This window comes from Sipha flava, unplaced genomic scaffold (assembly GCF_003268045.1).
Source record: "Sipha flava isolate LNK unplaced genomic scaffold, YSA_version1 71_pilon_pilon, whole genome shotgun sequence".
NCBI lineage: Eukaryota > Metazoa > Arthropoda > Insecta > Hemiptera > Aphididae > Sipha > Sipha flava.
The window spans coordinates 16696-27096 of record NW_020273611.1 but is presented as its reverse complement, the minus strand read 5'-3'; the positions used below and the strand labels follow the sequence as shown (position 1 = coordinate 27096).

General features: G+C 26.5%; 1 long non-coding RNA gene across 2 annotated transcripts; it reads left to right on the top strand.

Annotated features, from left to right (window-relative positions):
* The first annotated feature begins 2605 nt into the window (after window positions 1–2605).
* On the top strand, window positions 2606–3952 carry LOC112692225. Of its 2 annotated transcripts, none has more exons than XR_003149396.1 (5): window positions 2606–2736; window positions 2842–3198; window positions 3279–3449; window positions 3559–3672; window positions 3821–3952. It is a non-coding gene; the product is annotated as an uncharacterized LOC112692225 (long non-coding RNA). The 2 variants fall into 2 exon arrangements; XR_003149395.1 differs by having other exon boundaries at window positions 2842–3202.
* Window positions 3953–10401: the final 6449 nt, after the last annotated feature.

Below are 10401 nucleotides of genomic sequence, written 5' to 3'. Positions count from 1 at the left end.
TAAACAGCCAAAGCATTATCTGGTATTTCATACCACCATCTGCCCCTCATTTTGGTGAAATTTGGGAAGCTGCGATCAAGTCAGCCAATAAACATTTGTTGCGTGTTTTTTAAAGGTGTTATGATGACGTTTGATTAGACTACCACATTATTATACAGTATAGAAGAAGCGTTGAATTCACGACCATTAACGTCACTGTCAAGCGATTCTTCTGATTTCAATGTTTTGACAGCCAGCCATTTTCTGGTTGGTGGTCCATTACAGCTCCCACCTGAACCAGATTATACAGACATACCACAGAACCGTCTACATCGATTCAAATTCATGCAAGCACAAGCAAAGAGCTTCTGGAAACGTTGGTATTTTGAGTATTTGTCACAATTAGGTCACGACGTGGCAAGTGGACCAAATTCACTCGAAACATTGAAGTAGGATACTTAGCAATTTTGAAGAATGACAACAACCCACCACTGCATTGGGACCTAGTTCATGTTACCAAGGTTCATCCTGGTCCTAATGGAATTGTGCAAGCTTTCACGTTACGGAATTCGTCTGGGTCTGAGTTCAAGCGTCCAGCAATCAAGGTGGCTGTTCTTCTCACTCAAAACGATAAAGACGAAGGAGGACAGAACGTGTCGAAATTGTCGGTTATGTTTTAGTAAAAGTTAAATTCATGCTCTCAGTGCCACAAAGTTTCATTAATTTCGTGTGTTTTTCAGTTTTGTGTAGTGGCACTGAGGCGTTTTATCTTTAAAATTTTTATCATTATGGTGTCCGGCGGCCATAGCCTTCATGGTGAATGTCACCGGTACCGTCTCACTCTCATCTATGTGTCTTCGTGGTGTGCACATCATCATTAATTTTTATGTCAAGTTTTTCGAACGTCCGTAGACATTTTATTCCAAACCACGTTGTTATGAATTGTTGATTTTAATCGTCTGTGATTCAACGTGTTTTGGTGTACCTTGTGGTTCTGTTCCCGCTGAATTCATTATTTCATTGTTGTGAAGTCTTCGTGAACAATTGTTGGCACACATTCGTACGTACGCAGGGTCAACTTGTTTTATTATAAAATTTTGATATACCTACAGGCTCTAGTGCCGTAGCGTGGGTGTAAAATCAGGTGTGTGTCTTAACTGTTATATGAGTTTTGTTCGACCGATGATTTGTGTTTGTATAACCGACGGGTCTTATTAAGTCAATACTATTATTTAATTTGGTAGCCATTCAGGCATATTATTATTCTGTCATTTTGTATTTTATAGCCAGTCAGGCATTTGTCATTTTATTTATACTCTATTTTATTGTTGTGCTAAACAGACATTTGTCATATTTATACTGTTATATTTTATAATATTTATTTATTTGCATTGTTGTGCCAAACAGGCATTGATATTCCTATTTTTGATTATATATTTTATTAAGCCTTATAGGCAATTTGATATTTAAATTATTGCAATAAAGTAACTGCCACCAACTATTTATTATTATTTATTACTCATTATTATATTATTTTATTTGAATACGCTGAGGTAGTGTGTCATTTTAAGTTGCCTACCTCAATATCGTGAAGGCTCCACTTATTATTAATTTTATTATTTAATAAGCGCCGGCACAACAACGCCTATGTAAAAAATTATGAAATAGTAGTTAGCTTTTAACTCTAAAATATTTTAAATATTAATAAATGTTATATTGTATAATGATATTAACAGTAGGTAAGTAATACGAATAGATCTCTTATCATACTGTGCCTAATATTATAATAGTTTATTTTCATAAATATATTCAAAATGTTTGTGTCCGTATAGTTCATGTTCATTAATCATATTCTAATAGTTTAAAAAATAAAGTTACTTATTGTTACTTACTCAATAAATCAAAAAATCAATCCATATTTTAAGCCATTTAATATTTCGACTTGACATCGTATCAAGTCGTACAATGTACAAGACATTATTGTTTTTTATGGTTAAACTTTAAAAACATTCAAGATAAATAAGTTTTAATTCTATGTTAAACTAATGTTTATAATAATTTTAAAATAATTGTGACCGAATAAAATATTATTAAATTATAAACTCTTTAACAGTTTATTTGTAATAATATTCATTGAATAATCGTTATCTTTTAGATAGAAAGAAAAAAACACAATAAACTTTATTAGAAAACCGTGTCAGTACCTATTTATTAACTAGGCTCGAAAGTTTTATTTGCAATACACAACAATTGAACAACAGACGACATTAAACGAATTTAAACAAATACATTATGTTTGTTCAGCTCAATATACAACAAATATTTTACGTCTTCTATAACAATTATATACTTACCTACATTGGTAATTTATTAATCTGTGCACAAATATAATTATATTACCTATATATATATATATATACATGTTAGATACACCATATCTAAATACGGATGTATAAAAGTTATCTGGAAAATAGTTGTAATTATTTTGGGTATGATACTTGTATCGCACAAATGTTTACGCATAATTATTAATTACTACCAAACATATACGTTTATAAGTATAGGTTAGTTTAGTTTGTATATTAATTGTATGCATCCATTACAATTTAATTGAAGATAAATTACGATATTAATCATTGATAAACCGTATCGTTTAGTAATTTAGTGTTGATAACGGCCGTCAGTTGACAATAATAATTACGAACATTATTCGAATATGATAAAATTAACGCGGTATCCATTATGATCAATAACAACGTAAGTGTAAAATAATATAATATATACCTATTTTATCGTTTTATACATCTCCGATGTCGACTTAACTTTGATGTTCTGTTATTAATTATTATCACAACTTTACAGCAACGGAAACGAAAATCTCCGCAAATACATCGTGTTACCAAGAATCTGATATCAGCTCTACATCGTGCGTGTGTTACCATCGATTGAATACGCAATACATTCGTACCCAACACCATGTATACCAGAGATGTATCTACTATTCCGTGATCAATGTAACCTAACTTAAGACGTCGGAGAACACGTACACAACGTAATCGCTGTGACGACAGTATTCACAAGTTTGACATTAACCCGTTGACTTATGTCTCCCGTTTCACCGTTTCCAAACCCGTCACGGCCTGGGTGCAAAAACCGTACGTTCAGATCACGATTGTCCAAATTAACTAAACGATACTATCACGATCGTTGTCATACTAAGTAGGTACTAACAATCATTCAGTTATTTCTCAACTCATCGACTATCCTTGTAATAATCTTTAAATTTTGTTAATGATTAGGTATCACCAGACATGATAATTCCTGCGTTACTACTGATGATAACCATATCTTTTATGTTTTGAAACATTCAAAAGTGCAAAAATTCTTTGTTATGACCGAAATTTGAATTGAATTTCTTTCACGTAGCACATATGTGTACGCATATATGCTAGCACTTCTATCATCAAACTGTAAGTAATGTATTTTTCACGATTATAAAATTGGCACTTAGTAGTTCAGTGATAATTGTTTTATAATAACGTTAATGTTTAACAACTGGAAACTTTTTTTTATTATTAGAAATTTTGAAACTGAAAAATATTGATGCATAGAACTGACTAACTTTCAGTTAGTATTTGCTGATCATTGTAAGATGTTTTCTAGAAACAAATCGGTTGGGAACATTAAACTTTTGTAAGTTTATTCTGTGACCTATTCATAAAGTAGTAAACATTCTAATTATAGGATGATTGTTTTAACATTTGACTTAAAATGCACTTAAATTGGTAATTCACTTACTTGATATTTTAAATATATTTGTATGCTTTAATGTTTGTTTTAGGGACAATTCGCTAACAATTTAAACTATCTTGCCAAACTGGAATCTACTGTCATAAAAAAGAAAGTATTATTTTTTTGTTTATATGTTTAATCTTTGTAAATATATAGATTATATTTATTTTTGATGAAAGAATATGTATATTTTTTTTTTCTTTAAGGTCTTTTACCTAATTGACTCATTCGGTTTATATACCTACTCAAATTAACCTATCAAAAAGTGAACAAATAATGTACTTATATACATTTTTTCATAAAAAAAAAAAAGATGAATTTAATAATGTTTAAATATAAAATAATTTTTTATGAATTGAAGCTAAATAGTAAATTAGGTATTTACAAAGTAAACCTATATTCATAGAATTTAGTTAGAGAGATGATAATCAATATCATTTATTTTGTTTGTCTAAAAACTTGAAATATTTCAATAAGTGTTTTTTTTATGACTATTTTCATTAAAATTGTATTATCGTATAATTAAAAATATTAATATATAAATAAATAAAGACTTAGCCTGAAGTGCTATTATATTTGTAATTTACAACCATTATCAAATTAAAAATGCAGTATTAGGTATATACCTATAAAGTCAATAAAATCACAACTTTAAAAATAATAATAATTTATTTTGTGTATACCTGATTTTTAATTTTTAATTATAAATCAGTTGTACATTATAAATATAATAATAATTAGGGCTAAGCATTTATTTATTTATTTATTTATTTATATTTTAATATATAATTTTTTTATATTATATTATAAATTTAATTTTTAATGAGTTAATTAATTTAAAATTTTTATTTGTGTTAAGTGTTATGGACATACATAAATGTAGGTCCTTACGAGTGCTATTACATGGGAAGACCATATTTTCACAAAAATGTGTTAAGAGTATCATAACAACTCTATATAATTAATATATAGAAATACCAATAGCACGATTACAGTAGTCAAAAGGTTGTAGGATAATAAAACTAATGCACATGTTACAAGGTAAACCATTTAAGGATATAGTACATAAAAAGACCAGAATGGCCAATGTGGTTCCTGGAAATAGAGTGACACAGATTCACACACATCTACGGGGTATATAAGATAGTCCCGAACAGGCCAATGAAGAGATGTGTTTTAGTCCAATCCTAGCAAGAACCTTCATGCCAGTCTGATTATTGAATTAAATGAATACTTTGTACTTATAAATATTTCAATAAATAACAATTTAACTTAAATTGAGTAATTATTTGAAATTATCCTCTTACACATTCATCATCTGAACTGTTGTATTGACGGTATGCAACAGAAGTATAAATTAATAATTAAAGTGTTCCTAATCTATGTGTGACAAAAACAATTGCTAAATAATAAATTATTTTAAAATTATGATTTAACATAATTTAGTCAAATATTTATTGGACCATGATAAATGACAAAGACAGTACTAGTTAGCAAAAGGGGAACTTGTCCCTTCCTATTTATAGCTAATAAATATATTAACTTTTAACGAAATTTTAAATTTACTCATAATTTACCCAATATTTAAACTTTATAATTTTTCAAATTTTTATTTTTTCAATGTATATATTTTTTAATTGAATTCTAAGTACTCAAATGATAATTTTCTACCAAATTTACAGTTTTTTTTTATCAAACATTAGTTTTAATTTAATTTTTTAATAATACAATTTTACATAAATATTTTTAATGTGTCGTGCTTTATTTTTTTATATATATATTTTTTTTTTATAATACTAATGTTGATACCTCTGATCCAAATTCAACATACTAATATCTTACTATTTTAACCAATTGTAGAATCACTAAGTATTTTGGCCGTTCTTTTGACTTGTGTCACATTTATCACCAATCCTTGGAAATGGTATCAAGGACAAATAATATTGTACAAGTATACTGATCTGGTGGTATAGCAAGTAACTACAAATACCAAATATTGCCAAAGTATTTACTATAAATAATACTTATATTGACTGAAAATAGTATTAATTTATGTATAATATGAAAAATTCTTACATTTTTGTTTTTTATCACAATTTTTTTTAATTATTAATAGAAGGTGATTTTATTTTTTTTATAAATTTATTAATTCATAAGATTATATTATAGATAATAATTCAAAAAATAAAATAAACTGTCAGTAAAAGATAATAAATTTAATTTAATTTTGATTTACATTTCTTTTCTTTTTTTTTTATATTTTTAGGGTACAATTTAAGGTGTTATTGGTGATATTATAGTGCGTATTTCAATAGTTTTCAATTATATTAAATCCAAATCCTGGTAATAATGATTTATAGATAATATTCATCATAATATAAAGTCAAATCAATGTACTATGGTACTTGGTATCTACTACATATACAATACCTACAAAGTCATAATTTGAGATTATCAATTATCATTATGAATGTATCAATAATATTCTATCCTACGGTAATATTTATACATTTAGACATGATAATATCTTTAATTGTGCTTAGGGCTAATGAATATATTTATAAAATATTATATCTTTGATATAGAAATATGTTATGAAAATAATTTAATGTTCTTCTTGTGTAAGTTTTGATATTATTCAATTGAAGATTAAGTTTAAATTAATTGTACTACCTACTATACATATTATATACTTATAATAATTTACGCCAGCATTTTTTTTTTTTTTTTGAGATTTGAGGGGGCCATTGCTTCCATGCCCCTTGTACCATACCTGTACTATTCTATCGTTATGTCATAACTAAAGCCCGAATGTTTATGACTTGGCATATTTTTTTTGCGTAACCAAAATTAAACCCTAATATGACATAAATTCGATTCTTGTAATCTCGATTGCAAATATGCAAACTTATATTGCATATTTTTGCATATTTGATATTTTTGAGCATATAAATGCATATATCGATTGTTTCTAGATTAAGTAACATATATTTTATAAATTATAAGTATAATATTAAAAATTTCCATATTACTATAAATTATTAATCATTGCTGTTAATTGTGTCATTTTCAGTCTAAAAAAATTTCTTGTTGGGTCGTCGAAAGTCCTTCAAATTTGAAAATATCAGTAAAATTATTATTTTATAGTGTCATCTTGATAATTAAAATGCTTAACCTATAAAAAATTTAACTTTAATAGATCGAAAAAAATTTTTTTTTTAACACAGTTAATAAACTGTGTTTTTTGTAATAAAGTAATTTTAAATACACATTCAAAAGAATATATACGATTTTTTAATTAAAATTAACTATTTTTTTGCATATATTTGTTGAAAAAATAGGTATATTTTATACATTTTATGGCATATAATTGCATATTTTGACATTTTATTATGCATATTTATATGAAATTTTAGTCATTAACGTCCGAGCTCTAATCATAACTTAAGGTCGGATATAATTTCATTAAAAATATCTTAAAATTACATTAAAAAGATGACAAAATTGCAATGAAAAATATATTAAAATTACATAGTAAAATATATCAAATATATTCATTAATTACTTACTTAAATAATATTATGGACATTAATATAATATTTACCAAATATATCAGATTTTTTAATTAAAGTTTATAATTATATACATTTTTAAATAGTGTTCTTGAAAATTGTATTGTCTGCTACTTAAAATATGTTTATATAATGAAAAAGTACGTTCAACATCTACACTTGTTATCGATGCATATATTATTTTATTTCAATCAAATATAAATACAATAATTGTTTGATACCGTGATGATCGAAATCTTCAGTAAACTGCATCCATAGAAGAATATAGGTCATATTAAAAATTAACACATTGTTTTCAAACTTTCGGTATTAATTATTCTTTTATTTAATAAATTTTTATAATAAAGTAACAGTTAATTAAAAATCAGTTTTGTTTGTACAAAGAAATAAGATTTATACAAAGTTTTTATTATAATATTGGCAGTTGTGAATTGATATAAATGTTAATTTGAAAATAAAAAAAAAATTTCAATTAAAAAAGCTTCTATCCTTGCAATTCATAATTGAATACTCGTAAATACTTTCATAAATATATAGTTGTCTTATACATTTGATGGTCCAGCAGCGAATCGTTCAGAAACCATCTCGGGATCGGTCGGCTCGGAGGTCACCTCGAGATCGGACGACTTTTCTTTCTCGATATAGTATGTCTCCAATATTTTGTTGCCCAAAATTTCTTTGATCAAATCACATGCCGCATGTTGCTCATCATCGGTGCCGGTAATTTCCACATTTCTTAAATCTCTGTTCTTGTTATATGAGATATTTATTATCGCTCCGCTCTGGAGCTGTATATTTACTAGGGTCTTACGTTTTCTTCCGATTATTGCGCCGATTACTTCAACATCAACTACTAAAACAATGCCCATTGCTATTGAGATGTTAAACACACTAATAAAATATTCTCCTGAATGGTATGTAATAAAATAAACCAATCGCGTGAATAAAAGTGTGTTAATTTACCATTTAGCAAAAATACTCAACACTAAAACGGACAAGAAGACAAGAATTAACAACCCGTCGAACTACCGTTGTAAAATACAAACTGCAGGGTACTGAAGACTGCATGAGCTGCAGTATGTCCAACAGCGACGCAGGATAGACACAGAGAATGACAGAGGAGTAGGAGGATCAGTAAGGATTCTTTACAATCTATCGGTCCTGCTATCGATGTGAACAACATATACCTACACAATGACATATTTTCGGGTAGGGGGATACTGGATCTCAACCTTCCCAGAAGAAAGAAAAAGGTTCAATAGTCATAAATTGATACGAAGATGCAGAAAATAAAAATATTTATTTATATAATGTGGTTGTAAATAACGCTTCATTTGTATTCATAATAATTATAGAATAATATAATTATTAATAATTATATAATTAATTCTTACCCTAAATATACTTCTTATATTATAATATCACTTATTTTTTTTAAAAAATGTTACCAATGATATAAACCTTTATTCTACGTGATTGCAATTGAACCGATGAAATACTTTAATTATCTCAGATAAATCGTAAATAATTATTTTCAAGTACCGAGGTGAAATATTAAATATCTTATTTACATCTTTCTAAAAAATATTATATAAAATGTCCACAAGCACTATGTACCTACTTATTATAAAATGAAGACCATGAAGAATAATTTGAAACTTTTTTATAAAAAATAAAGATAATATTATAAAAAATAATACACCCTGAGATTTTCAAATTATTTTTTAATGTTTATTTAAAAATCATGAATAGTATATAAAAGTATTTTTTTCTTTTGACAAACTTCAAACTTGATATTACGAACGAGAACCGGAACGACTGGAAAAAAAAAATAGCATATAATTAGTATAAAAAGTATAAGTATAATATAAGTATAGTTTTAATATATTTATATAGTTAAATATATATACTATACTTATATATATTAGTATTTATAGTTATTATTATATATAGTTTATATAAGTATAAGTATTATATAAGTATAGTTTTAATGTTAAGTAAACTGCGTAATTGAATATGTCTTTCTGTAAATTATATGTTTTTGACATGATAGAAAACAATAAGCATTTTTATTTATGAAGAATAATCTTACCAGGCCTGCATTTGCTTTTTATAATAACATAACGTGACGAATGTCGACTTATTTTTCTTGCACCGGCAACATTTTCCACGTAATCCGGGCACTCGATTCCTAGTCATTTTTAGATTTGCAGCATTCAACCATCTTGTCTTTTGTCCACATGCAACACAAAACGTCATGCTATATTTTTTTCCGGACATCTTCGTATTCTATAAACAAATCAATTGATCTTGAGAAGTTCTTAATTTAAAAGCATTTAGATATACTTACGTTTATATTGAAATAACAGAATTGAAAAAACAGAATTCGAAATGTGACTGGTCTCGTTGCAATACGATCAACTTCTGCTAAAAGTACATATGTTTATTTTACTCGTAACTATAAAAATACCCATAATTTAAGAACGATTATTCTGTTAAGTCAGCCAGAAACATTAATATCGACTAGTATATCTATTTAAAAATAAAATTATTTATTCATTCATAATATATATATATTATGGGTAGAGTACGAAAATCGGATAGTATACACATTTATACTGCCCATGTATTGAAGAAAGTAAAAATATTATTTGTAAATCGTTTATTTTTTTTATATTAATCTGGTAATTTGTACATTATGTACCTTTTATTGGATAAAGTGTTTTGATAAAATAAAATACAATAAAATACCTATGATATATTATGGTAAAACGTGTACTGATTTTGTATAATTATATTAAACTTTAGTACAGTACTATTGGTTTTCGTGTTCACCTCTTCAGATTATTAAAGTATGATAATTTAGTTAATTAAATTGTCTTCTTAAAAAGAAAATATTAATGGGATTTTTAATAAATTAATTAACGAAAATAATGATAATTCGATGCATTTGTTCAAAATATAACACATTATCCGAAATTAGAAAGGTGAAATTAACAAAAAATAAATAAATTACAGCAAGCCATTAATATATATTTTAGAAGTGTTGGCTATAAAA